At 38.0% G+C, this 24,457-nt stretch overlaps 1 protein-coding gene across 1 annotated transcript in view; it reads right to left on the bottom strand.

The window, feature by feature from the left end:
- Nucleotides 1-24,457, bottom strand: part of GUCY1A2 (guanylate cyclase 1 soluble subunit alpha 2) — a 273,648-nt gene that overhangs the window by 226,120 nt on the left and 23,071 nt on the right. The gene's annotated exons all lie outside the window — the stretch shown is intronic.

Below are 24,457 nucleotides of genomic sequence, written 5' to 3'. Positions count from 1 at the left end.
TTATCAAAACACTGAGCCATTATAGCCATGGATGAATTTTATATTTTCTTGGGCTCCAAAATCACAGCAGATGGTGACTGCAGCCACAAAATTAAAAGATACCTGCTCCTTGGAAGAAAAGCTATGACAAGCCTAGACCATGTATTAAAAAGCAGAGATATCACTTTGCCAACAAAGGTCTGTATAGTCAAAGCAATGGTTTTTCTAGTAGACATGTATGGATGTAAGAGTTGGACCATAAAGAAGGCTGAGCACTGAAGAATTGATGTTTTTAAATTGTGATCCTGGAGAAGTCTCTTGAGAGTCCCCTGGACTGCAAGGAGGTCAAACCAGTCCATCCTAAAGGAAATCAACCCTGAACATTCACTGGAAGGGCTGATGCTGAAGCTGAAGCTCCAATACTTTGGCCACCTGATGCGAAGAGCTGACTCATTGAAAAAGACCCTGATGCTGGGAAAGATTGAAGGCAGGAAGAGAACGGAATGACAGAGGATGAGAAGGTTGGCTGGCATCACCAATTCAATGGACATGAGTTTTCACAAACTCAGGGAGATAGTGAAGGACACAGAAGCTCGGCATCCTGCAGTCCATGGGGCTGCAAAGAGTCAGACACAACTAAGTGACTGCACAACACAACAAAATGACTCTAACACAGATCCTTCAAGATATGAGGGTAGCATGGTAGTTTGGTAACTCGTGGGCTGCCACTAATTAACTACACAAACCTAGGTAAATCTAAAAAAGGTAATCTGCAGAAGGATCTAGCACAATGCTGGTACTAAGAAGCAGTTAATAAATATCAGTTTACTTCCCATCTCTAATTCTTCAAACTGATTTTCTTTAAGATACATGATTTAAAGAAGTCTACACAGTTTTTTGTCCAGGTTCTCCTGAACTTCCATGTCTATCTCCCTATGAAAATGTCCAGTAGAGATGTAAAAATCTCCCTACCTAATACTCAAAAGTTTCAACAACCTCCTTTGTAGAAAATGGTTGTCTTAGTTTGGGGGAAGGAGAGAAAAACTTGCAGACCTCTTTGATTTTCTTTTCTATGATAGGGACAGTGGATTTTGTCTCATTCCCAACCCTTGTCTCTCCGATCTTGTGGCATGTAGCTATAAAAGGATTTAGAGCATCTAACTCTCCTGTCACATATTCTTTATGTCCTAGGAAGGAGGTTCATGGATTGCTTCTTATTAGTTATATACAGCATGATAAGTGAGGTCCTGATCTTATCTGTGGTGCATCAGTGTCCTAAAGTGTAGGCCTGGCTTTATGTCTATTTTCAATCTCACTTTTGAGAATTCTGCTTTTGTCACCATCTCTCTGGACTGATCTGAAGGTTTTGTTGGAAATATTTGTAAATTCAGCTTCCATTTTCTTATTTTCCTCTATTGTAATTGGCACCATCTTCTCATTATTAGTATTAGTGGTAAGTCTATTGATTTTTTTAGGTGATGAGGATCTTAAAACATTACACTTGTGGGGTGGGTGTTCTAAGATAAACTTGTGCTCCTCCACTAGATTTTGAGACTCTTGAGGGTAGGAAACATGATTTTCAACTGAACAGAGTCATAACTATTATTTATTTAGCCTCTACTATGTACCAGAGACTGATTTATTTCAATTAATTACCATAAAAATAATATATACATGAGAAATCATTTCAGATAGCCTAAGTAAACTGTCCAAGGTCATCTAGTTTGTGAGTCAGAGTTGGATTTTGACTCAGTTTGATCTTAAATCCTCCTTTCTAAAACATCTTTCCAAGCTCCTTCTTGAAGAAAAGGACAGATACAGAAAGCAGGAATGGGATTTTAGCCAAGATGGAGAAGTTTTTTTTTAAAAGCTTGAGAAAAGTGAGTTTCAATTAAATCAAGAGCATCCACTGAGAACTATTCTACACTATCATTTAGAAGAACATCTTCATTGAGCAAATCTAAGAGTTCAGACATATTCTTCACTTTAAATCAAGCCATTTCAGAAATTAGTTTGAGGAAGAATCAGCCTCCAAGTGTTCAGGGAAAGAGGTACAGGGTAATTTCTTTCAACCTGTTTTTCATTTATACTGGAATAAGATGTTCATGAGGCCTCAAACTCGTATAGATGTTTCTGTTCAACAGAACAGAATCAAAGCAGAATAATATACCTAGAAAAGATAAATTATTCCTGACCCAAGCAATGAGGTTCTTGAAAAATCTGAAGAGAGTGAAACAGACACAGCAATCCTAATGCACATGAAAAATATGTTTTAAAAACCCAACTCATGGCCAGCCTAAAGCAAGTCATTATCAGTCACTGGCTCAGTACTTCTGTAATCTGAGTCTCTTGTACTGGTTTGGCAGTTTTTGAGCTAGGATAACTTTCACTTTGGCAACATGCTGTAAAAGCAGTGAATATCCACAGAGGGATTATCCTTCCAATAACCTCTAGTGACAAAACCTGGAACATAAAGCAAGAACCAGAGTGCATAGGGACAGTTAAGACCAGAATGACCTAATTTTTGCCAAAGGACATTTTTTTCCTATGCAAGGAATTTCCCAGTCATTAAAAAGCAAATGTTCACGAAAGGAGTTAAACCTTTTAAAGGACTGATTTTTTTTTCTTTTCTGAAACAATTACTTTTACTCCCCAAAAGGAACTATATTTAGAGTTTCCAAATACATTAAATAGAAAATGTTCTCCGGGCACATTCAACAAAGCATCAACTTCATGTAGATTTATATACTTTCTATCACTTGCCAAATCCAGGGGGCACATTCTCGTGGTCTGAACTACAAGCAAAGATCCTTGGATCTTCAGCAAGTCAAAGATGACTTCAGTGCAGGCCTTACTCCTCACCATGGATTATAACCATGGATTCACTCCAATTTTCTTCAGAGTCTGCCTATTTCTGAGACATCATCACATAATCTGAGTCTCTCTGACATGAATAAAAAACACAAAGTGAAGACATGCACATGAGAAGGAGTGACTTCTGCCTTGAAAGTTGAAGGACATTTACTAAATGCCCATGTATGCCAGGAATGCAAGTAACTGTAGATAAGTGGAAAAAGCAAGGACTCTGAAGATCTGTGGATCTTCTTTCCTTTTCTTTAAGAATGCAACTCCATAACAGTTTCATCAACCGTCTACAGGACAAAATCCCATTCCTGTTACCTGTATCTATCCTTTCCTTTGGGCCTCCCTGGTGGCTCAGCGGGTGAAGAATCCGCGTGCAATGCAGGAGACCTGGGTTCAATCTCTGGGTTGAGAAAATCCCCTGGAGAAGGGAAAGGCTACCCACTCCAGTATTCTGGCCTGGAGAATTCCACAGACTGTATAGTCCATGGGGTCTCAAAGAGTTGGACACAACCGAGTGACTTTCCTTTCCTTTAAGAGTTTGGAAAGATGATTTCGAAAAGAACATTTAAGATCAAACTGAGTCAAAATCCAACTCTGACTCACAAACTAGATGACCTTGGACAGTTTACTTAGGCTATCTGAAATGATTTCTCATGTATATATTATTTTTATGGTAATTAATTGAAATAAATCAGTCTCTGGTACATAGTAGAGGCTAAATAAATAATAGTTATGACTCTGTTCAGCTGAAAATCATGTTTCCTACCCTCAAGAGTCTCAAAATCTAGTGGAGGAGCACAAGTTTATCTTAGAACACCCACCCCACAAGTGTAATGTTTTAAGATCCTCATCACCTAAAAAAATCAACAGACTTACCACTAATACTAATAATGAGAAGATGGTGCCAATTACAATAGAGGAAAATAAGAAAATGGAAGCTGAATTTACAAATATTTCCAACAAAACCTTCAGATCAGTCCAGAGAGATGGTGACAAAAGCAGAATTCTCAAAAGTGAGATTGAAAATAGACATAAAGCCAGGCCTACGCTTTAGGACACTGATGCACCACAGATAAGATCAGGACCTCACTTATCATGCTGTATATAACTAATAAGAAGCAATCCATGAACCTCCTTCCTAGGACATAAAGAATGTGTGACAGGAGAGTTCGATGGTCTAAATCCTTTTATAGCTACATGCCACAAGATCGGAGAGACAAGGGTTGGGAATGAGACAAAATCCACTGTCCCTATCATAGAAAAGAAAATCAAAGAGGTCTGCAAGTTTTTCTCTCCTTCCCCCAAACTAAGATAGAGATAGTGACTTTCTACTGTCCCTACTCAACACACAGAAACAATGCATAGGAAGATACCTGGGAAGAGAAGGCAGCCATGTGTGTCCTGCACGTGTACTGTCTAGGGCTCGAAGAGGAAGCACACAAACGCTTCTGACATGTGGCAACAAGAAGCCATCTTCATCTCTAGTCTCATTAACAGCTTCACTCTAGTTAGTCAGCAGGGACAGGCCCCCACAAACTAAAATGTTATGCTCATGAAAAGTCATGGCATCCAAACAACCAGACATGAAATAGTCCAAACAGAGCCAGAGAAACGATCCATGAATAGAAGGAGGAAGTTCTCAGCAACTGGCCTTGCAAGCTCAGACAGCCCTGCAGAAGCTCCCACACAATCCCCGCTCTACATATCCATACCCAACAGTATGCAGATCAGGCAGGAGGCAGGGAATGAAAATTGTGTGTGTCAAGATTGTGTCTGTGTGTCACATGAAAAGGAGTCAACATCACACAAAGTACACGTTCATCTCAACTCTACAGAGATGAAGTTATGGCTCAAATTGAATAAGTACCCCAAGATCATAAAACTTGAAAATGAATGAGTCACCGCAAGCCAGGATTTGCTTCAAAGTGCACAATCTTTCTACTAGATGCCTTGTGGGTCCCTCTCACTTTTAATATTATGTGATTCTATATATTTTTTTAAAATATATATAGCATTTATCATGCCAAAAACAAAAATCCACAGATAATTTAAAAGCAAATAAACTCATTTTTGCTTTATAATACATATCCACAAGCTACAGAATTAATGGAAACAATAGATCTTCCTTTAAAGAAATATCCAGAAATAGCCATGTTATCTTTTTACTTAAGTATGAAAAATTATATTTTAACATCAGAAACTAAATGATATGGATATGTATTTAATTACTGTTGCCCAAGGCAACATGTGAAGAGCTGATTCATTGGGAAAGACCCTGATGCTGGGAAAGATTGAGGACAGGAGGAGAATGAGGCGACAGAGGATGAGATGGTTGGATGGCATCATCGACTCAATGGGCATGAGTTTGAGCAAACTCCAGGAGTTAGTGAAGGACAGGAAAGCCTGGTGTGCTGCAGTCCGTGAGGTCACAAAGAGTCGGACACAACTGAGCAACTGAACAACAAGAAATAGGCCAACAATTTTCAACTTTGCCTACACATTAAAATCCCCTGGGGAGTTTTTAAAAAATACCAATGCTGAGTACCACCCCCAAATTTTCCAATACAACTAGGGGGACCCATTTACTTCTAAAGTTAGTCAGGGTTGAAAAATCTTTCATTTAAGATAAAAACAAGATGATCAAGACCAATACTCTGTAAAAGTTACCTAAGTCAGCAGTAATGATAGTAGTTTCATTTTTCAAATATAAAAGAAGCAAGCTTCTGAATGATGTTCACATATTATTGCTAAATCAACACAATTTCACTAATAGTTTAAAATTAAATATGATTTGTAAACATAAAGAATCATATTGCTTGAAGCATTTACATAGGATTTAAAATTTTTTCCAAGTAACTAACTCCAGCTCATTTATGTCAGCATTCAATTTTGTTCCAACATACACATAACAACAATTAATACTGTATTGTATTGTAATATTGACTGTTGCACTTAATTTATGCAAGGCACTATGCTTTAAGCCCATTACAAATATTAACTCATTTGATTGTCATGTTAACATTATGAGGGGGGTTATTATTTTATAGATGAGAAAACTGAAAGACAGTAAGTTTATGTTGTTCTGTGTCGAACAAGTAAAAACAGGCAAAGACAGGGTTGAAACTCAGATAGTCTGTTCCAGAATTCAAACACTTAATCTCCAATCTGAACTGCACATAATATTTAACATCTTGTATTTGGTTGAGCACTTTACATTTCATGTTTTTAATGTACCAATCCAGTGAAATAGACTGATATTAATATTATCACCATTTGACCAAAAAGGAATCAAAGATAGATTAGAAGCCCTTCTTTACAAAAAGAGAAATTTTAAAGTCGACATAAAAATGAAGAATTACACGGATTTAAATTAATTGTTGCTTCTTGACAACACACTTAATGTTCTTTAAATCTATATACACAAAGAAGACCATAGACAAAAACCATGACTGTCTTGTCTTAGATGCACTTTATTTTTTTTTAATATAAGCATTTTAAAAAAATTCTGTTTTTCTCATTGTTCAGTCATTAAGCCGTGTCCAACTCTTTGTGACCCCATGGACTGCAGAACACCAGACTTCCCTGCCCTTCACTATCTCCCAGAGTTGAATCAGATTCACGTCCACTGAGTCAGATATGTTAGCTAACCATCTCATCCACTGCCACCCCCTTCTCCTCTTGCTTTCAGTTTTTCCCAGCATCAGGATCTTTTTCAATGAGTAGGCTCTTCACATCAGGTTACCAAAGTATTGGAACTTCAGCTTCAGCATCAGTCCTTTCAATGAATAGTCAGGGTTGCTGTGACTAATTTTGTGACTAATTAATTTAGGACTGACGGATTTGATCTCCTTGCAGTCCAAGGTACTCTCAAGAGTCTTCTCCAGGACCATGGTTAGAAAACATCAATTCTTCAGTGCTCAGCCTTCTTTATGATCCATCTCTCACATCTGAACATGACTGCTGGAAAAACCATAGGTTTGACTATATGGACCTTTGTTGGCAAAGTGATGTTTCTGATTTTTAATACACTGCCTAGGTTTGTCATAGCGTTCCTTCCAAGGAGCAAGCATCTTTCCATTTCATGGCTGCAGTCGATGTCCACAGTGATTTTGGAGTCCAAGAAAATAAAATCTGTCACTATTTCCACTTTTTTTCCTTCTATTTACCATGAAGTGATGGGACCGGATGCCATGATCATAGTTTTTTGAATGTTGAGTTTGAAGCCAGCTTTTTCACTTTCCTCTTTCACCCTATCAAAAGGCTCTTTAATTCCTCTTCACTTTCTGCTATTAGAGTGGTATCATCTGCATATCTGAGGTTGTTGATATTTCTCCTGGAAATCTTAATTCCAGCTTGTGCATCATCCAGCCCAGCATTTTGCATGATGTACTCTGCATATCTGCCTGCAACACAGGAGACCCATGTTCGATCCCTGGGTCAGGAAGATCCCCTGGAGAAGGAAATGGCAACCCACTCCAGTATTCTTGCCTGGGAAATCTCATGGACAGAGAAGCCTGGCAGGCTTCAGTCCATGGGGTCGCAAAGAGTCAGACATGACTGAGCAAGAATCACTCACTCACAGCCTGCATATATGGCTTCCCTGGAGGCTCACTGGTAAAGAATCTTCCTGCAATGCAGGAGAGACATGGGTTTGATCCCTGGGTTGGGAAGATACTCTGGAGGAGGAGATGGCAACCCACTCCAGTATTCTTGCCTGGAGAATCCCATGGATAGAGGAGCCTGGTGGGCTACAGTCTCTAGGGTTGCAAAGAGTGGGACATGACTTAAGTGACTTATCATGCACTCATGCACTCTGCATATAAATTAAATAAGCAAAATGATAATATACAGCCTTGTAGTACTCCTTTCCCAATTTGGAACCAGACTGTTGTTCCTTGTCCAATTCTAACTGTTGCTTTTTGACCTGCATACAAGTGTCTCAAGAAGAAGGTAAAGTGGTCTGGTATTCTTAACTCTTGAAGAATTTTCCAAGTTTGTTGTGATCCACACAGTCAAGTGCTTTAGCATAGCCAACGAAACAGAAGTAGATGTTTTATGGGGATTCTCTTGCTTTTTTTATGATCCGATGGATGTTGGCAATTAGATCTCTATTTCTTCAGCCTTTTCTAAATCCAGCTTGTACATCTAGAAGTTACCAGTTCATGTATTATTGGAGCCTAGCTTGAAGGATTTTGAGCATTACCTTGCTAGCATGTGAAATGAGCGCAATTGTATGGTACTTTGGACATTCTTTGGCATTGCCCTTCTTTGGGATTGGAATGAAAACTAACCCTTTCCAGTCCTGTGGCCACTGCTGAGTTTTCCAAATTTGCTGACATACTGTGTGTAAGACTTTAACTTAGATTACTGTAAAGTTGAATGGTCTGCCTTGGAAACGAACCAAGATCATTCTATTGTTTTTGAGATTGCACCCAAATACCGCAGTTCGTACTCTTTTGTGACTATGAATGCTACTCTATTTCTTCTAAGGGATTCTTGCCCACATGGTAGATATATTGGTCATCTGAATTAAATTCACTCATTTCTGTCCATTTTAGTTCTGTTCCCTAAGCTAATGATGTTAACTCTTGCCATTTCCTTTTTATTTTGGGCTTTGCTGAGTCTTCTGAGAAGGCCTTCTCTAGTTGTAGTGATCAGGAGCTTCTCTCGCTGTGGGACATGGGCTCTGGGGTGCATGGGCTTCAGTAGCTGTGGGGCAGGGGCTCAACAGTTGCTGTTCCTGGGCTCAAGAGCACAGGCTCAACACTTGAGAAGCATAGCTTAGTTACTCCTCTGCATGTGATATCTTCCTGGACCAAGGATCAAGCCCATGTCTCCTGCATTGGCAGATAGATTCTTTACCACTGAGCCACTAGAGCAACCCTTTGGTACACTTTCACTTTCTCTTCCTTAGCCTTCCCTCACCCTCTTCCCTACCCTCTGAGTGTCTAGTTTATTTATGCTGCATTCTGATAGGACAAATTCCTACCACCATCATTTAAACTCCCCAAATAGGCCTCCAAAAATCATCACTGCACATTCTTTCCTTCCTTCATCACAATTTGAAATCCTCTTAGTACTCTGACTCCAGATGGTACTCAGGAGAAATCTTACCTTAGTATCTTGAAAAACTTGACCCTCAATCCTTACTAAGGTAGATGATAGTATAAATGAGCTCTCCTACTTTATATAAGATGATCTGAACTACTAACGGTAGAATTGTGGTAAATAGGCTTGTCAGTGAGAGGTAAAGTGCAGAGCAAGGAATCTTTTTCATCACCTTCCAAATCACAATCCAAAGATCACTTTCTTTGTAACAAAAGAGTACTTTGCTTTTAAAGAATTTGTATATGTCAAATTCCTTCACTTACAGTAATCAAAATGATAATATTTTACATTTATGGATTGGTCTGTGGACACCAATGGATCAAAATATATGATTGGTATTTTTAATAAAACTAGCCAAAATTATAAGTCATTTCAAATAATCAGTGTAAGAGTACTTCTGAAAGGAATGCAATTGTGGTAATCATCAGTCTTGCTGAAGATCCCCGCATAATATGAATTTTCCTACCTTCTTACTAAGTTTACTATACATAAACCCTCCCCCCCAAAAAAAACCCACTGCAAATTAAATACAAAACTTTGAGTCAAGACCTCTGTACTTCAAGCCCAGCTGTGCTACTGGCCTTTTTTTTTATTAAAATTGGCCAAAATCCCTTCACCTGGAAGTAAGGAAACTTGGGGAAAATGCCTCCATTTTCCCATCTGTAAAACACATATAAGAAGTTCATAGTTCTCAAGGTCATTCTGAAGTAAAGAATTGTAAAGTTAACCACTTGCAAGCAGAGGGTCAGAATGTACCAGTCATTACACTACCTCTCAGGAAACTTGGAATACCATTTGTGAACTATAACAGTAGTTTGCTAAACAAAATTGGTACTCCAGACAATTACAAAACTGAAAAATGATAAGTATGCTAAAAGAAAAAATAAAAGTTGGAGATGCCTTATAATATATAGTTCTATACATACAGGTTGAAAATCTGCATGATTTCATCTAGTCTCCACTTTATTCTCCTTGCGAACACGGGTGAACATTTCAGTGCCCTCATGAACGCTTACGGTAAAGACTGACATTATGCTAATTGACCCATAAAAGGGTTCAAACTTATAACCTCAGCCTTATTAGAATTATGTTCTAATTAGCAAAGCACAGTGTTCATCATTTAATTATTGACTTTAACCTGAATATACTTAACATATACTCAACGTGATAAGGCTTTCTATACAAAATATCTTTGTTTTCCAGTAATTTCCCCTTTGTTATTTTTTTAATGCCTTTCCAAAAGAGCTACTGAATTTCAATTTGACAAGACCTAACACCATCAATAATGATTTAATCTGAAGACATATATTCCTTGAACTAAAAGAGAGCCAAAGGGCTATTTATTTGTTCTCCTCCAACTCAGGAAAGAGCACATTCAAGTAATCTAAGAATTTCTGTTTTCAGTGAACTACAGAAAATAACACCACCTTCAGTTTGTGTAACATTTCACAGTTTACAAATCACTTTTTTTCCCTTCATGTCATTATATAGTCACAACAACCCTTTAGGTCTCAGATATAATTATCCACATTTTACAGATGAAAATACTGAGATTTACAGAGATCAAGGTGTTTTGCTCAAGTTACATACTGGAAAGAGATGTTAACTAGACAAAAACTTAGGTCTCCTGCACATTTTCTCCCACAGGCTGCTGCCTGCATTGTTAATTTACCTCACTTTATCGTTGGTAAATTGTTCCACATACCTAACTAAAATCTCATTTCCTTTTATTCCTTTTAGTGATGGACATGAAAACAATGTTGAAAATTGTTTTCCCAAATTTATAAATGTTGTTATTGTTATTTAAAAAGTTCTGGTGGAATCATTAACTAATTAATAGAGAAACTTCTGGAGAAACATGCTTTCCTGGTTACCATCTTGGCTAACTGAATAAAAATTCTGACTTTGAGACAAGATGGTACCACTTTCAGACATCTCAGGAAAATTGATAATGCTTTACTGCAAATCTTTGGAGAAACATGATTTCAGTCCTAAACCCTTAAATCAAACAAGACCCCGCAGATGGCACAGGGCTGACTCAGTCTCCAAGTGAAATAAGAATAAGTCTTCTGGATTCAACACTATCAGTTAAATGCTAATGTGTTGAACGCAACTGTCAAACACTTGGCCCAACATATTACATGCCCCAACTCATTTAATCCCCACAAAAATCCTGTAAGAGAGGAATAAAATATTTCCCCAATTATATAAATGTGAAAACTGAACCCATAAAAGTCAAAAAAGAAAAGTGCCCAAAGTCACTTAGGTAGTAGCAAGTATTGTCTATTTAGTGTCTGATCCATATCTGACTACCTCCAAAAAGTCAAGCTATTAATCTGTTCCTCTAAACTGAAATACAATGTTCTATATTTACCAAGGTAGAAAAGGTTACAGTTGAAAAGGTAATTAAGCCTTAGCTAGATTATATGATTTTGGATACAGCATTTATTTTTCTGAACCTCTTTTTCCTTTACTATAAAATTGGGGAATTTCTAGCATAATGGTTTCTCAGGGTTGGTAAGGGCAGAATAAAATAAAGCTATTAAGTACTATACAAACAAATGTTATATGTTAATTTCATGCAAAAGTCTGTTATGAGGAACTGGTCAGAAAATTGTTACATTGAACTAAACTGACCATGTGTAACACCTGGAACTATTGCCAGGCATGCCTCATAGCCCAAAGATTACAATTATATGCTGCCAAGCTAATTAGTGCCACTTCAACTCATGTAGAGCAATGGTCTTCATGTCAGAAAATAATTTCTAGCTTTTAAGACATCTTTGCAGCCTCCACCTGAGCATTTCCAAAGAATTCCCTCTTGTTTTCAGTACTTGGGAGTTACAGTGAGGTGTTTTCCAAAAAAGGCCTGGAAATAAGAGAAGTGATATTTCTGTCTGACAGTTGTTATAAAAGTAACTCATAAAAGAGGGAAATGCTTTGTCAACCATAAATGCACCAGCTTAAACCATAATTTGTAAATGGGTGGCTGAGAATTACCTTCAAATACCAGCCAAGGTATAGCTCCAGGCAAAGTGGGCCACTGCGTAATGAAAGCAGGTGAAAATTAGAGAGAGCAAACCATAGGAAAGAGAATGGAGGGGAATAGCTTATGAAACATTATCTCTAATACTGTTCAAGAGCATACTGGTCCCCTATCACATTGAGAAAAATTATTCCTAAGGTAAGGAAGATTCTTCAACCATCTTAACTAAAACGAGTCTTATGAATGAATGTGGAGCATCAGATCTCATTGTCATTGTAAGACTTCCCTTACAGCCAGATAGATCCCTAGACTGGATTAAAGAATTTGGTGTGAAATTCATTTTGCTTTGGCTCTACCTGGTCTAAAGCAAACTTTTGGTTCTGACTTGGTTCCTCAAGTAGCCAGAATAGATAAGAAATGTGCTGACCATTACGCAAACTTTGCGTAATAAAAGTTACTGCTCATTGTAAATTTCACAGTGTATTTCACTGTGTATTTCACAATTATTGCTCACCGAAATAAGCAAACTGTCATTCAGACACCAACCAAAGCGCTGGAGACATTTTGTTTAGCCAGTCAGTGGCTAACAATCTGATTATTTCGGGACTCTGACCAGACCAAGTCCTTGGAGTTTAAAAGTTTCAGATGTTGAAACATACAGAAACCATCAAAATACTACCCAGGGACAGTCTTGCTCAGTTCTACTGCTTCAATCTCTCTTGGATTATAAAACTCAGCAAGGTTATAAATATAATCAGATCTAGTATTGACTATAATCTGATTATCTAAATGGATACAAAATCTGCTTATTAGGCAGATGCTTGGCAGATAGTGACTCCCATGTCATCAGTATTTATGATGAACTACATTTCTAACTAGAGGTACAGAATAATCACATTCCTTTCTGGAAAAAAATACGCAAGTCAAAGAATACTAATACTTCATGACATGAAAAGTCTTTTATTTTTATTTAAATCTATCCAAGCACATTTTTTTAATATAAGTTATTTCTGCTACATCAAGTATTTGAACATATATTTTTATGGTACATTTATCAAGTTAAACACTCTGCAAGCTAAAATATAACAACAAAATAACAATAATGAATGCTCTCACCTTATGTGTAAGATCATCCAAAATGTGTATTTTATTTTAGGAGGACTGGGAAATTGAGTAAAGGAGTAACACTATCAGGTTTAAGTTTTAGAAGATTCAATCTGACAGCTGTGGGGGATCAACTATCAGGGATTGGCAGTGGGAAAATTGAAAACATCCAACGGGTTAGGAAGCTAAGCAGTTCTCCAGGGGAGAGGTGAAGGCTTGCTTGGATTACGGCATTAGTGGTAGAGGTTTTATTTTTTTTTTTTTTATTATTGAAATAAAATAGCTTTACAGTGTTGTGTTAGCTCCTGGTGTACAACAAACTGAATCAGCTATATGTATACATGTGTCCCCTCTCTTTTGAGCTTCCCACCTACCCACCTCCAGTCCCATCTCTCTAGGTCATTACAGATCATTGAATATCTGAGCACATTTTTTAACCTAGGTATCACTCCATTTTATAGTATCTATTATACTGCTTCCTCATTTCTTCTCTGTAGAATAATTATGTACAATCTATTAAGAAAGATATATAGCCTTATGAATAACCACTTCTATGACAATCATGACCTCCTTCATATTCAGAAACCAAATGATAAGTAATATAATCACTGTTCCCAGATTCTGCAGCAGAAGTTAAGCTGTTGGCAGTGAGGATGGCTTCTGTCACTCTGTTCATAGCTGCCTCACCCATGGGAGCCTGGAGCATGACAGTGGATAGGCAAACTAGGTCAGCGTAGAGGCAGAGCCCTGCTGAAGAAAGAACCGTTGTCATTTCTAACATAAGTCTATGTTATATGAACTCATAGCACAGTCAGGAGCTAAACAATTGGTAAGAGGAGGTAAGGTTCAAGAAAACCAACAGGAAATTGCTATCAGCTACTCCTTAGCAAGTCACAAAGTAGGGGAATGAAATAGCAAATAGGGAGTCTATTCTGAACAATATTATATATTGCTAAATTGAAGATGGAATAATTCATGGACATGTTGCAAGACACACCAAGGTGAAAAGGGTTAGGACCTGAAACAGGAAAATTTAACTTACTCTAAAAGTTAACTATTTAGGTTGGTGCAAAAAGTAACTGAGGTTTTACACTGTTGAATTTTTCTGCTTGATATTGGCATCTATTCGTAAATAAATGTGGTTATGCTATACATCATTTTAATGTGCATTTCTCACTTTATTTATTTATTTTTTTGGCTAATGACATTACTTTCTGTTCATTTTGTATTTATTTTAGACTAGGGAAATGATGTTAGACAAAAAGCAAAATTGAGTGATTTTCTTATTTGAGCTCAAAATGGGTCGTAAAGCAGAGGAGACAACTCGCAACATCAACAATGCATTTGGCCCAGGAACTGCTAACAAATGTACAGTGCAGTGGTGGTTTAAGAAGTTTTGCCAAGGAGTGAGAGCCTTGAAGATGAAGAGTGCAATCAATGGTCAGCCATCGGAACTTGATAACAGCCAACTGAGAAGATCATCGAAGCTGGTCCTCTTCCAATGGCATGAGAGGTTGCCAAAGAACTCAATGTTGACCATCCTATGGTCAGTTGGCATTTGAAGAAAACCGGAAAGGTGCAAAAGCTCAATAAGTGGATGCCTCATGATCTGACCGAACATTAAAAAAATTGTCATTTTGAAGTGTCTTCTCTTATTCTACACAACAACAATGAACCATTTCTTGATTAGATTGTGATGTGCAATGAAAAGCGGATTTTATGTGACAATCAGTGATGACCAGCTCAGGGATTGCACTGAGAAGAAGCTCCAAAGCACAAATTTGCACAAAAGAAGGTCATGGTCAATGTTTGGTGATCTGCTGCCTGCCTGATCCGCTACAGCTTTCTGAATCCCAGTGGAACCATTACATCTGAGAAGCATGCTCAGCAAATCAATGAGATGCACTGAAAACTGCAACACCTTCAGCTAGTATTGGTCAACAGAAAGTGCCCAATTCTCCATGAAAACACCCAACCAGACATCGCACAACCAATGCATCAAATGTTGAATGAATTGGGCTACGAAGTTTTGCCTCATCTGCCATAGTCACCTAACCTCTCGCCAACTGATTACCACTTCTTCAAACATCTTGACAACTTTTGCACGGAAAATGCTTCTACAACCAGCCAGATGCAGAAAAACGCTTTCCATAGTTTGTCGAATCCCAAAGCATGGATTTTTACACAACAGGAATAAACCAACTTATGAGAGGGTAACAGGTAGGAAAGCCAGAGGTCCTAAGCAACAGGAGGAAATAAAACTTCAAGTGGCAGGCTTCTCTATACAAAATTAAGACACCTGGTTCTGCCTTGAGCTAACCAATGCGTTTTTCTTATGGAGATGTTTTTCTTAAGCTTTGTTAATGAAACTATGTATTTGATTTGGAATCTGCCTTTCTTCAAAACGGTTCCGCCTTTGTTTCTTTTCTCAAATCGTGGGCTCAACAAACCACTATTCATGTCAAGGAGGTGGGATGACACACCTCCTGCCATCCTAACTCAAAAATGCATATCGTGGGAGAGGGGCCTGGTGAAAACTCTCTCAGCCTTCGGGTTTTTCTCTTACCTAATTAGAAGCTCCCTAAAAGATGTAAAATGCCTTGCTAAAAACTAGCAAGGGAGCATTCTTTCTGACCCTTCTGATGTTTATGTCAGAAGCTTTCTCTCTCTCTCTTATACTTTAATAAAATTCTGTTACACAAAAAGCTCCAGTGGCCAACCCTCGTCCCTGGCCCCAGATCGAAATCCTCTCCTCCAGAGGTCACAAAACCTGCCTTAGCACACTGCTCGCATCAGCAACCTTTCACTTACTTGTTGCCAAAAATGTGTTGATTGTAAAGGTTTCTATTTTGATTAATAAACATGTGTTTGAACCTAGGTATAATGATTTAAAATTCAGAGTCTGAAACTACAGTTACATTTGCACCAACCTAGTAATCAAAATAAGCCATGTATAGCAAAATTGAGTATGATGATGTGAAACTATACAGAGGTCACTGTAGAAGAACTCAGCAAAGAATATTAAACTCGCTCACATTAGAACTAGATTTGTATCTATGTAGTATTTCTTAGCCATTAATTTGTCTTATTGTTGTTTAGTCAGTAAGTCATGTCTGACTCTTTTCACAATGCCATGGGCTGTAGCCCACCAGGCTCCTTCTGTCCATGGGATTTCCCAGGCAAGACGACCAGAGTGGGTTGCCATTTCCTTCTCCAGGGAATCTTCCCAACCCAGGGATCAAACCCGCATTTCCTACACTGGCAGGCAGATTCTCTACTACGGGGTCAACCAGGAAGCCCATTTGTCTTATTACCATAATAGAAAATTAGTAACTGGGAAAAAATGATGAGAGTAAGAGGCTGTGAGTAAGAACAGTTGCTACAGAAGAGGGAAGATATTTCTGGCACAGTATTTTTTCCAAATTCTTTCTAGTAGACTATAAGAATTTTAAATATCTTGCTTAAGCACTCAGCTTCACAAATATCACATGTTGACCCATACAAGTCATGTACACACATTCACACTAAACAACAGAGGTTTAATGATATGATACTTAGGAATAAGGTACTAAGTGATATCATTCACTTTTTCAGTTTTAAAAAAACATTTTAATTTCCTGGTATGCATAAGGGCTTTTAATTGGAATTTTCAAGACAAATTCATGTAGGTGCATCCATAATTGACATATAATTAACTGGCACATATTAATCCATAAGTTATTTCTTTAAGTAGCAAAATTTCTGGAATCTCCAGGCATTATAAAATATAAGGACAACATCAGCCTTGTTTATCCCTACAAGCCTTCCTTTAAATGAATCCTGAAGCAGGATTTCTTAAAAGTAACAGAAAATAGTTTATGACATAAAATTCATACGTATAATGCCACAAAATCAAAGGTGCTATATACTATTACTTTGTTTTATCCACCAATATATCAACATCATTCACACAGACCAAGAATGTTAAGTAAATTACTGTGCCTACAGATACCTTTATATGGCTGGGTAAGAACTGTCCAGACATATACAATTCCATATAGTCATCTAATCATCGATATATGTCAGACACTTGTGGAGCCAGGCAACAAGTTTAATTTTAGGAGCACCAAGAGACAAATCCCCATTCTAACCAGCCCCTCAATGCGCCCCACAAAACTTACTTTACATTCCTGCAAAAGCACTTAAAGACAAGTGCTTTTCAATTAATTTTTTTTTTTTTTTTACATTTTAACAAAGAAAAATTTATTACAAGAACATGTTTCAGTTCAGTTCAGTCGCACAGTCCTGTCTGGCTCTGTGCGACCCCATGGACGGCAGCATGCCAGGCTTCCCTGTCCATCACAAATTCCCAGAGCTTGCTAAAACTCATGTCCATTGAGTCGGTGATGGCATCCAACCATCTCATCTTCTGTCAGTCCCCTTCTCCTTCCACCTTCAATCCTTCTCATCATCAAGGTCTTTTCCAAGGAATCAGTTCTTCACATCAGGTGACCAAAGTATAGGAGTTTCAGCTTCACCATAAGTTCTTCCAATGAATATTCAGGACTGATTCCCTTTAGGATGGACTGGTTGGATCTCCAGGCAGTCCAAGGGACTCTCAACAGTCTTCTCCAACACCACAGTACAAAAGCATCAATTCTTTGGAATTCAGCTTTCTTTATAGTCCAACTCTCACATCCATACATGACTACTGGAAAAACCATAGCTTTGACTATAAGGACCTTTGTTGGCAAAATAATGCCTTTGCTTTTTAGTATGCTGTCTAGGTTTGTCACAGCTTTTCTTCCAAGGAGCAAGAGTTTTTTAATTTCATGGCTACAGTCACCATCTGAAGTTATTTTGGAGCCCCCCAAAAATAAAGTCTCTCACTGTTTCCATTGTTTCCCCATCTATTTTCCATGAAGTGATGGGACCAGATGCCATGATCTTAGTTTTCTGAATGTTGAGTTTTAAGCCGCCTTTTTCATTCTCTTCTTTCACTTTCATCAAGAGGCCCTTTAGTTCTTCTTTGCTTTCTGCCATAAGTGTGGGGTCCGGAGAAGGCAATGGCAACCCACTCCAGTACTCTTGCCTGGAAAATCCCATGGACGGAGGAGTCTGGTAGGCTGTAGTCCATGGGGTCGCTACGAGTCGGGCACGACTGAGCGACTTCACTTTCACTTTTCACTTTCCGGCATTGGAGAAGGAAATGGCAACCCACTCCAGTGTTCTTGCCTGGAGAATCCCAGGGACGGGGTAGCCTGGTGGGCTGCCATCTGTGGGGTCACACAGAGTCGGACAGAACTGAAGCGACTTAGCAGCAGCGGCATAAGTGTGGGGTCACCTGCATATCTGAGGTTATTGATATTTCTCATGGCAATCTTGATTCCAGCTTGTGCTTCATCCAACCTGACATTTCACATGATGTACTCTGCATAGAAGTTAAATAAGCAGGGTGACAATATACAGCCTTGACGTACTCCTTTCCCGATTTGGAAACAGTATGTTGTTCCATGTCCGGTTCTAACTGTTGCTTCTTGACCTGCATACAGATTTCTCCGGAGGCAGGTAAGGTGGCCTGGTATTCTCATCTCTTCAAGAATTTTCCAGTTTGTTGTGATCCACACAGTCAAAGGCTTCGGCGTAGTGAACAACAGAAATAGATGTTTTTTCTGGAACTCTCTTGCTTTTTCGATGATCCAACAGATGTTGGCAACTGGATCTCTTTTTCCTCTGCCTTTTTTATATCCAGCTTGAACATCTGAAAGTTCATGCTTCACATACTGTTGAAGCCTGGCTTGGAGAATTTTTAGCATTACTTTGTTAGCATGTGAGATGAGTGCAATTGTGTGGTAGTTTGTGTTGGCATTGCCTTTCTTTGGGAATGGAATGAAAACTGACCTTTTCCAATCCTGTGGCCACTGCTGAGTTTTCCAAATTTGCTGGCATATTGAGTACAGCACTTTCACAGCATCATCTTTTAGGATTTGAAAAGCTCTACTGGAATTCCATCACCTCCACTAGCTTTGTTCGTAGTGATGCTAAGGCCCACTTGACTTCACATTCCAGGATGTCTGGCTCTAGGTGGATGATCACACCATCTAGGTTATCTGGGTCACGAAGATCTTTTTTGTACAGTCCTTCTGTGTATTCTTGCCACCACTTCTTAATATCTTCTGCTTCTGTTAGGTCCATACCATTTCTGTCCTTTACTATGCCCATCTTTGAGTGAAATGTTCCCTTGGTATCTCTAATTTTCTTGAAGAGATCTCTAGTCTTTCCCATTCTATTGTTTTCCTCTATCTCTTGCACTGAACACTGAGGAAGGCTTCTTATCTCTCCTTGCTATTCTTTGGAACTCTGCATTCAAATGGGTATATCTTTTCTTTTCTCCTTTGCCTTTCACTTCTCTTTTCTTAGCTATTTGTAAGGCCCCCTCAGACGACCATTTTGCCTTTTTACACTTCTTTTTCTTGGGGATGGTCTTGATCACTGCCTCCTGTACAGTATCACAAACCTCTGTCCATAGTTCTTCAGGCACTCTGTCTATCAGATCTAATCCCTTGAATCTACTTGTCACTTCCACTGTATGATGGTAGGGATTTGATTTAGGTCATAGCTGCATGGTCTAGAGGCTTTCCCTACTTTCTTCAATTTAAGTCTGAATTTTGCAATAAGAAATTCATGATCTATACATAATCAGAACATGTTTAGTTTGATATAAAAAAGACCATTTAATTCACAACATCATCATTTATCTGAATGCAGTTAAAATACTTAGTAATATCCAATAATTATCCCTGGCAAAATATTTAGCAAAAAGGAGTAAAAATGACAACTTAATTCAATTAATAATTTAACATAATTAAAATGCACACAGTCCAATTTGTCTGGTAGAGAGACTCATAGCAGATTTTTGTGGCATGAGATTTTGATATAGGAATCAAGAGATAGAGATGGAAAGGAAGAAGAGAGAAAGAGGTTGAAAATACAGATAACCAAAAGTAAATGCTTCTGCTTTGCAATTTTTTCTCAAACTTAACCCACAATATATCAGAGTTTATACTAATATAAAATGCCAAGGTAGAAACTGATATGCTTGATATTGACATGACTTTGCTTTCATTTCTACTAGCTACTCTAGAAGAACACAAAAATGACCTTTGTTATTTGAGGCTTTTAGTTTCTAGGCAGGCATATCTTTTCTTTTTTTATTTTTTTTTATTGAAGGATAATTGCTTTACAGAATTTTGTGATTTTCTGTCATACATCAACAAGAATCCGCCATAGGTACACCCATGTTCCCTCCCTTCTGAACCTCCCTCCCATCTCCCTTCACATCCCACCCTTCCAGCCTGTCACAGAGCCCCTGTTTGAATTCCCTGAGTCACACAGCAGATTCCCATTGGCTATCTATTTTACATATGGTATTGTAAATTTCTATGTTGCTCTCGCCATACTTCTCCCCTTCTCTCTCCTCTCCTCCCACCATGCCCATCGGTCTGTTCTCTATGTCTGTTTCTCCCTTGCTGCCCTGAAAATAAATTCATCAGTGTCATCACTTCAGATCCCATATATATGTGTCAGCATACAATATTTATATTTCTCTTTCTGACTTACTTCACTCTGTATAATAGGCTCTAGGTTTGCCCACTTCATTAGAACTGACTCAGATACATTCCTTTTTGTGGCTAAGCAGTATTCCTTTGTATATATGTATCACAGTTTCTTTATCCATTCATCTGTCAATGGACATTTAGGTTGCTTAAAATGGATTAAAGACCTAACTGTAAGACCAGAAACTATAAAACTCTTAGAGGAAAACATAGGCAGAACACTTGATGACATAAATCAAAGCAAGGTCTTCTATGACCCACCTCCTAGAGTAATAGAAATAAAAACAAAAATATACAAATGGGACCTAATTAAACTTAAAGCATTTTACACAACAAAGGAAACTACAAACAGGGTGAAAAGACAACCCTCAGAATGGGAGAAAATAATAGCAAATGAAACACCTGACAAAGAATTAATTTTCAAAATATATAAGCACCTAAGACAACTCAATACCAGGAAAACAAATAATCCAATCAAAATGTGGGTAAGAGACCTAAAAAGATACTTCTCCAAAGAATATGTACAGATGGCTAACCAAGCATATGAACAGATGCTCAACATCATTCATTACTAGAGAAATGCAAATCAAAACTATAATGAGATACCACCTCACACCAGTCAGAACAGCCATCCTCAAAACATCTACAAACAATAAACGCTGGACAGGGTGCGGAGAAAAGGGAACGCTCTTGCATTGCTGGTAGGAATGTAAACTGAGGTATCCACTATGGAAGAAGGTATGGAGATTCCTTAAAAACCTAGGAATAAAACCACCATATGACCCAGCAATCCCACTCCTGAGCATAAACCCTGAGGAAACCAAAATTGAAAGAGTCACATGTATCCCATTGTTCACTGCAGCACTATTTACAATAGCTAGAACTAGGCAGGCATATCTTGATATGAGTTATAGATCACAAAAAGTGGCTGAATACCATAACTAATGGCCAAAAATTGTTGGTCTGATCTTACTTTTAGATTCATATTTATAGATCCACAATTTATAGTTTTATAATTTTAACAATTTCATTGACCTGTATTTGAAAGTGACTTACTCATATGTATCCTTTGAAAAATTATGTCTGTTGGGATTGCTGTTGTTGTTCAGTCCCTCAGTCATGTCTGATTCTTTGCGACCCCATGGACTCCAGCATGTCAGGCTTCCCTGTCCTTCACCATCTCCCGGAGCTTGCTCAAACTCATGTCCATTGAGTCAGTGATGTCATCCAACCATCTCATCCTCTGTCATCCCCTTCTTCTCCTGCCTTCAATCATTCCCAGCGTCAGGGTCTTTTCCAATGAGTCAGTTCTTCACATCAGGTGGCCAAATATTGGAGTTTCATCTTCAGCATCAGTCCTTCCAATGAATACTCAGGATTGATTAATTGGATCTCCTTGCAGTCCAAGGGACTCTCAAGCGTCTTCTCCAACACCACAGTTCAAAAGCATCAGTTCTTCAGCACTCAGCCTTCTTTATGCTCCAACTCTCACATCCATACATGACTACAGGAAAAGCCATAGCTTTGGCTATACAGACCTTTGTCAGCAAAGTGATGTCTCTGCTTTTTAATATGCTGTCTAGGTTGGTCATAGCTGTTTTTCCAAGGAGCAAGCGTCTTTTAATTTCATGGCTGCATTCACCATCTGCAGTGATTTTGGAGTCCAAGAAAATAAAGTCTCTCACTGTTTCCGTTGTTTCCCCATCTATTTGCCATTAAGTGATGGGACCAAATGCCATGATCCTAGTTTTTTGAATGTTGAGTTTTAAGCCAGCTTTTGCACTGTCCTCTTTCACCTTCATCAATAGGCTCTTTAGTTCCTCTTCAATGATAACTTGTAGTAAAATCCTTTTTCCAATCAAAATAATTGGGTATCTATGTTTTTCCAACTATATATCCAATGGGATTGTTAATTTCATTTGTCATCATTAATGCCATTGATTAATCTGATCTACCCCATTGCTACAAATCAATGTAATTGGGAATCTATGTTAACAATGTGTTTGAAATATTTCTCAATAGTCAAGAATGCTAAGCTAATGGTGAAAAATTACAACTTAAAGGACTATTTGATTTCCTCCACAGTCCCACACTCCCATGCCAAGACTGCAGCTGAATAAGGAGAGAACTGCCTAAGTGCTTAAGGAAGCAGCAGGTACCAGTCTCACAAACCGTAGTTCTCACAGTCAGCCCCTGGCAAGCTGTGGATGTATTTCACCCATTCTCCTTTGGCAGGAAAGTTAGGTTTGTACTTTGCAAGCACACATTTGAAAAAATAATTTAATTCAGAACAAAAGGAGAGATTGGTTTTCTTTGAAATGTGTTTATAATGGCAATGAGTTAACACAACAGGGGAAAAAGGGGGAGGATTTATAGCTTCCAAATGCTGTCATGTCTACCAAGTGTTTATTGACCTTTATGTCAGGAGGAAACAACAAATCTTTCTTCCAGCATCCGCACTAGAAACTTCCTCATGTCTGTCTGAAGTTTCAGTGGAATTACAATAATATGTAGCTAAACTGTATTCTTTCCTCAGTCTTCGTTTCATTACAACACAATCTCATCACTATCATTGCTTACAATAAATGCCTTGGGATGGCAGATTCTTTGTTAACGTGGTAAAAGACATTTTCATTACTGTGGAAAATTCTTTAAAAGACAAAGTGAAAGAAATTTTTTCTACTTCAGATTTCTATTGAATTTCATTTTTAAATTCAGAATCAGACAGTCATTTCTTCTCTTCCCTATAAAATCAATAATAGATAGGTCGATGATTGATTTCAAAAATTACATCGCAAATATATGATAAAAATACAATTTGCAAGAATCTCTGTATTCTTTCCTTTCTAAAAACAAATAAATTCCTTAGATTAGAAACCAAAAATTTGTAAGACAATATTCAAAAATCAAGTCATCTCCCATATGCAAATGAAACTCATCACAGGAGGGAAAAAATGAAATTGGAAGACAGGCTCAGAGTAACCCTGTACTGAGAGAATTGGTCAACAGGCATTGAAACTAGATACATTTGTCTTTTTTTGAGATCTACAGAAACTTACTAAATTACAATGACAAGCTTCTTACTAGTGCAGCAACAAGTACTCCCTAAATTTGTTGTTAAGTTAATGTGAATTTTTCTTTCAAAAGTTCTTGCTTCTCTGGGAAAAGTTAAGGTAAGCAAAAACTATACACAAAATAATAATAATAATAATAAAGACATTGAAAAAAAGATAAAACCTTTCTGAAATATTATTCCTGAAATGTTTCAACAGAATCACGAAAAAAAATTTTAAGGGGAGAGAGGGGAGCGAGGGGAAGGTAGATTATAAGTATTTTCTACAAATGAGATATCTCAAATTCCTGGCACAGAAAAGGCCAACAACAAATATTTGCTTAATATGTGTATGTGTCTGCTTGGTCACTCAGTAGTGTCAGATTCTTTGTAATCTAATGGACTGTAGCCCACCAGGCTCCTCTGTCCATGGGCTTCTCCAGGCAAGAATACTGGAGTGGCTTGCCATTCCCTTCTCCAGGGGATCTTCTGGACCCAGGGATCAAATCCGTGTCTCCTGCATTTCAGGTGGATTCTCTACCATCTGAGCCATCATGGTAGTCCATCTGCTTACTAACTAATGTTATTTTTTTCTTAAATATATTTAGATTATGTAGAAAAAATTTATTCTTTCTTTCTAACATGTAAGTTGACTAGTGTAGCAAATTACAAGAGTATTTAAGGAAAATCCAGTACATTTTATTTTTCAACCCTGAGTTATAGAGCCATTTTGTGTTCCATAGATCTTAGGTTTTTGGCTCAGGATAT

This window comes from Giraffa tippelskirchi, chromosome 11, assembly GCF_054371585.1.
Source record: "Giraffa tippelskirchi isolate mGirTip1 chromosome 11, T2T-mGirTip1v1.2.pri, whole genome shotgun sequence".
NCBI classification, from domain to species: domain Eukaryota; kingdom Metazoa; phylum Chordata; class Mammalia; order Artiodactyla; family Giraffidae; genus Giraffa; species Giraffa tippelskirchi.
This window is presented reverse-complemented; position numbering and strand designations above follow the sequence as displayed.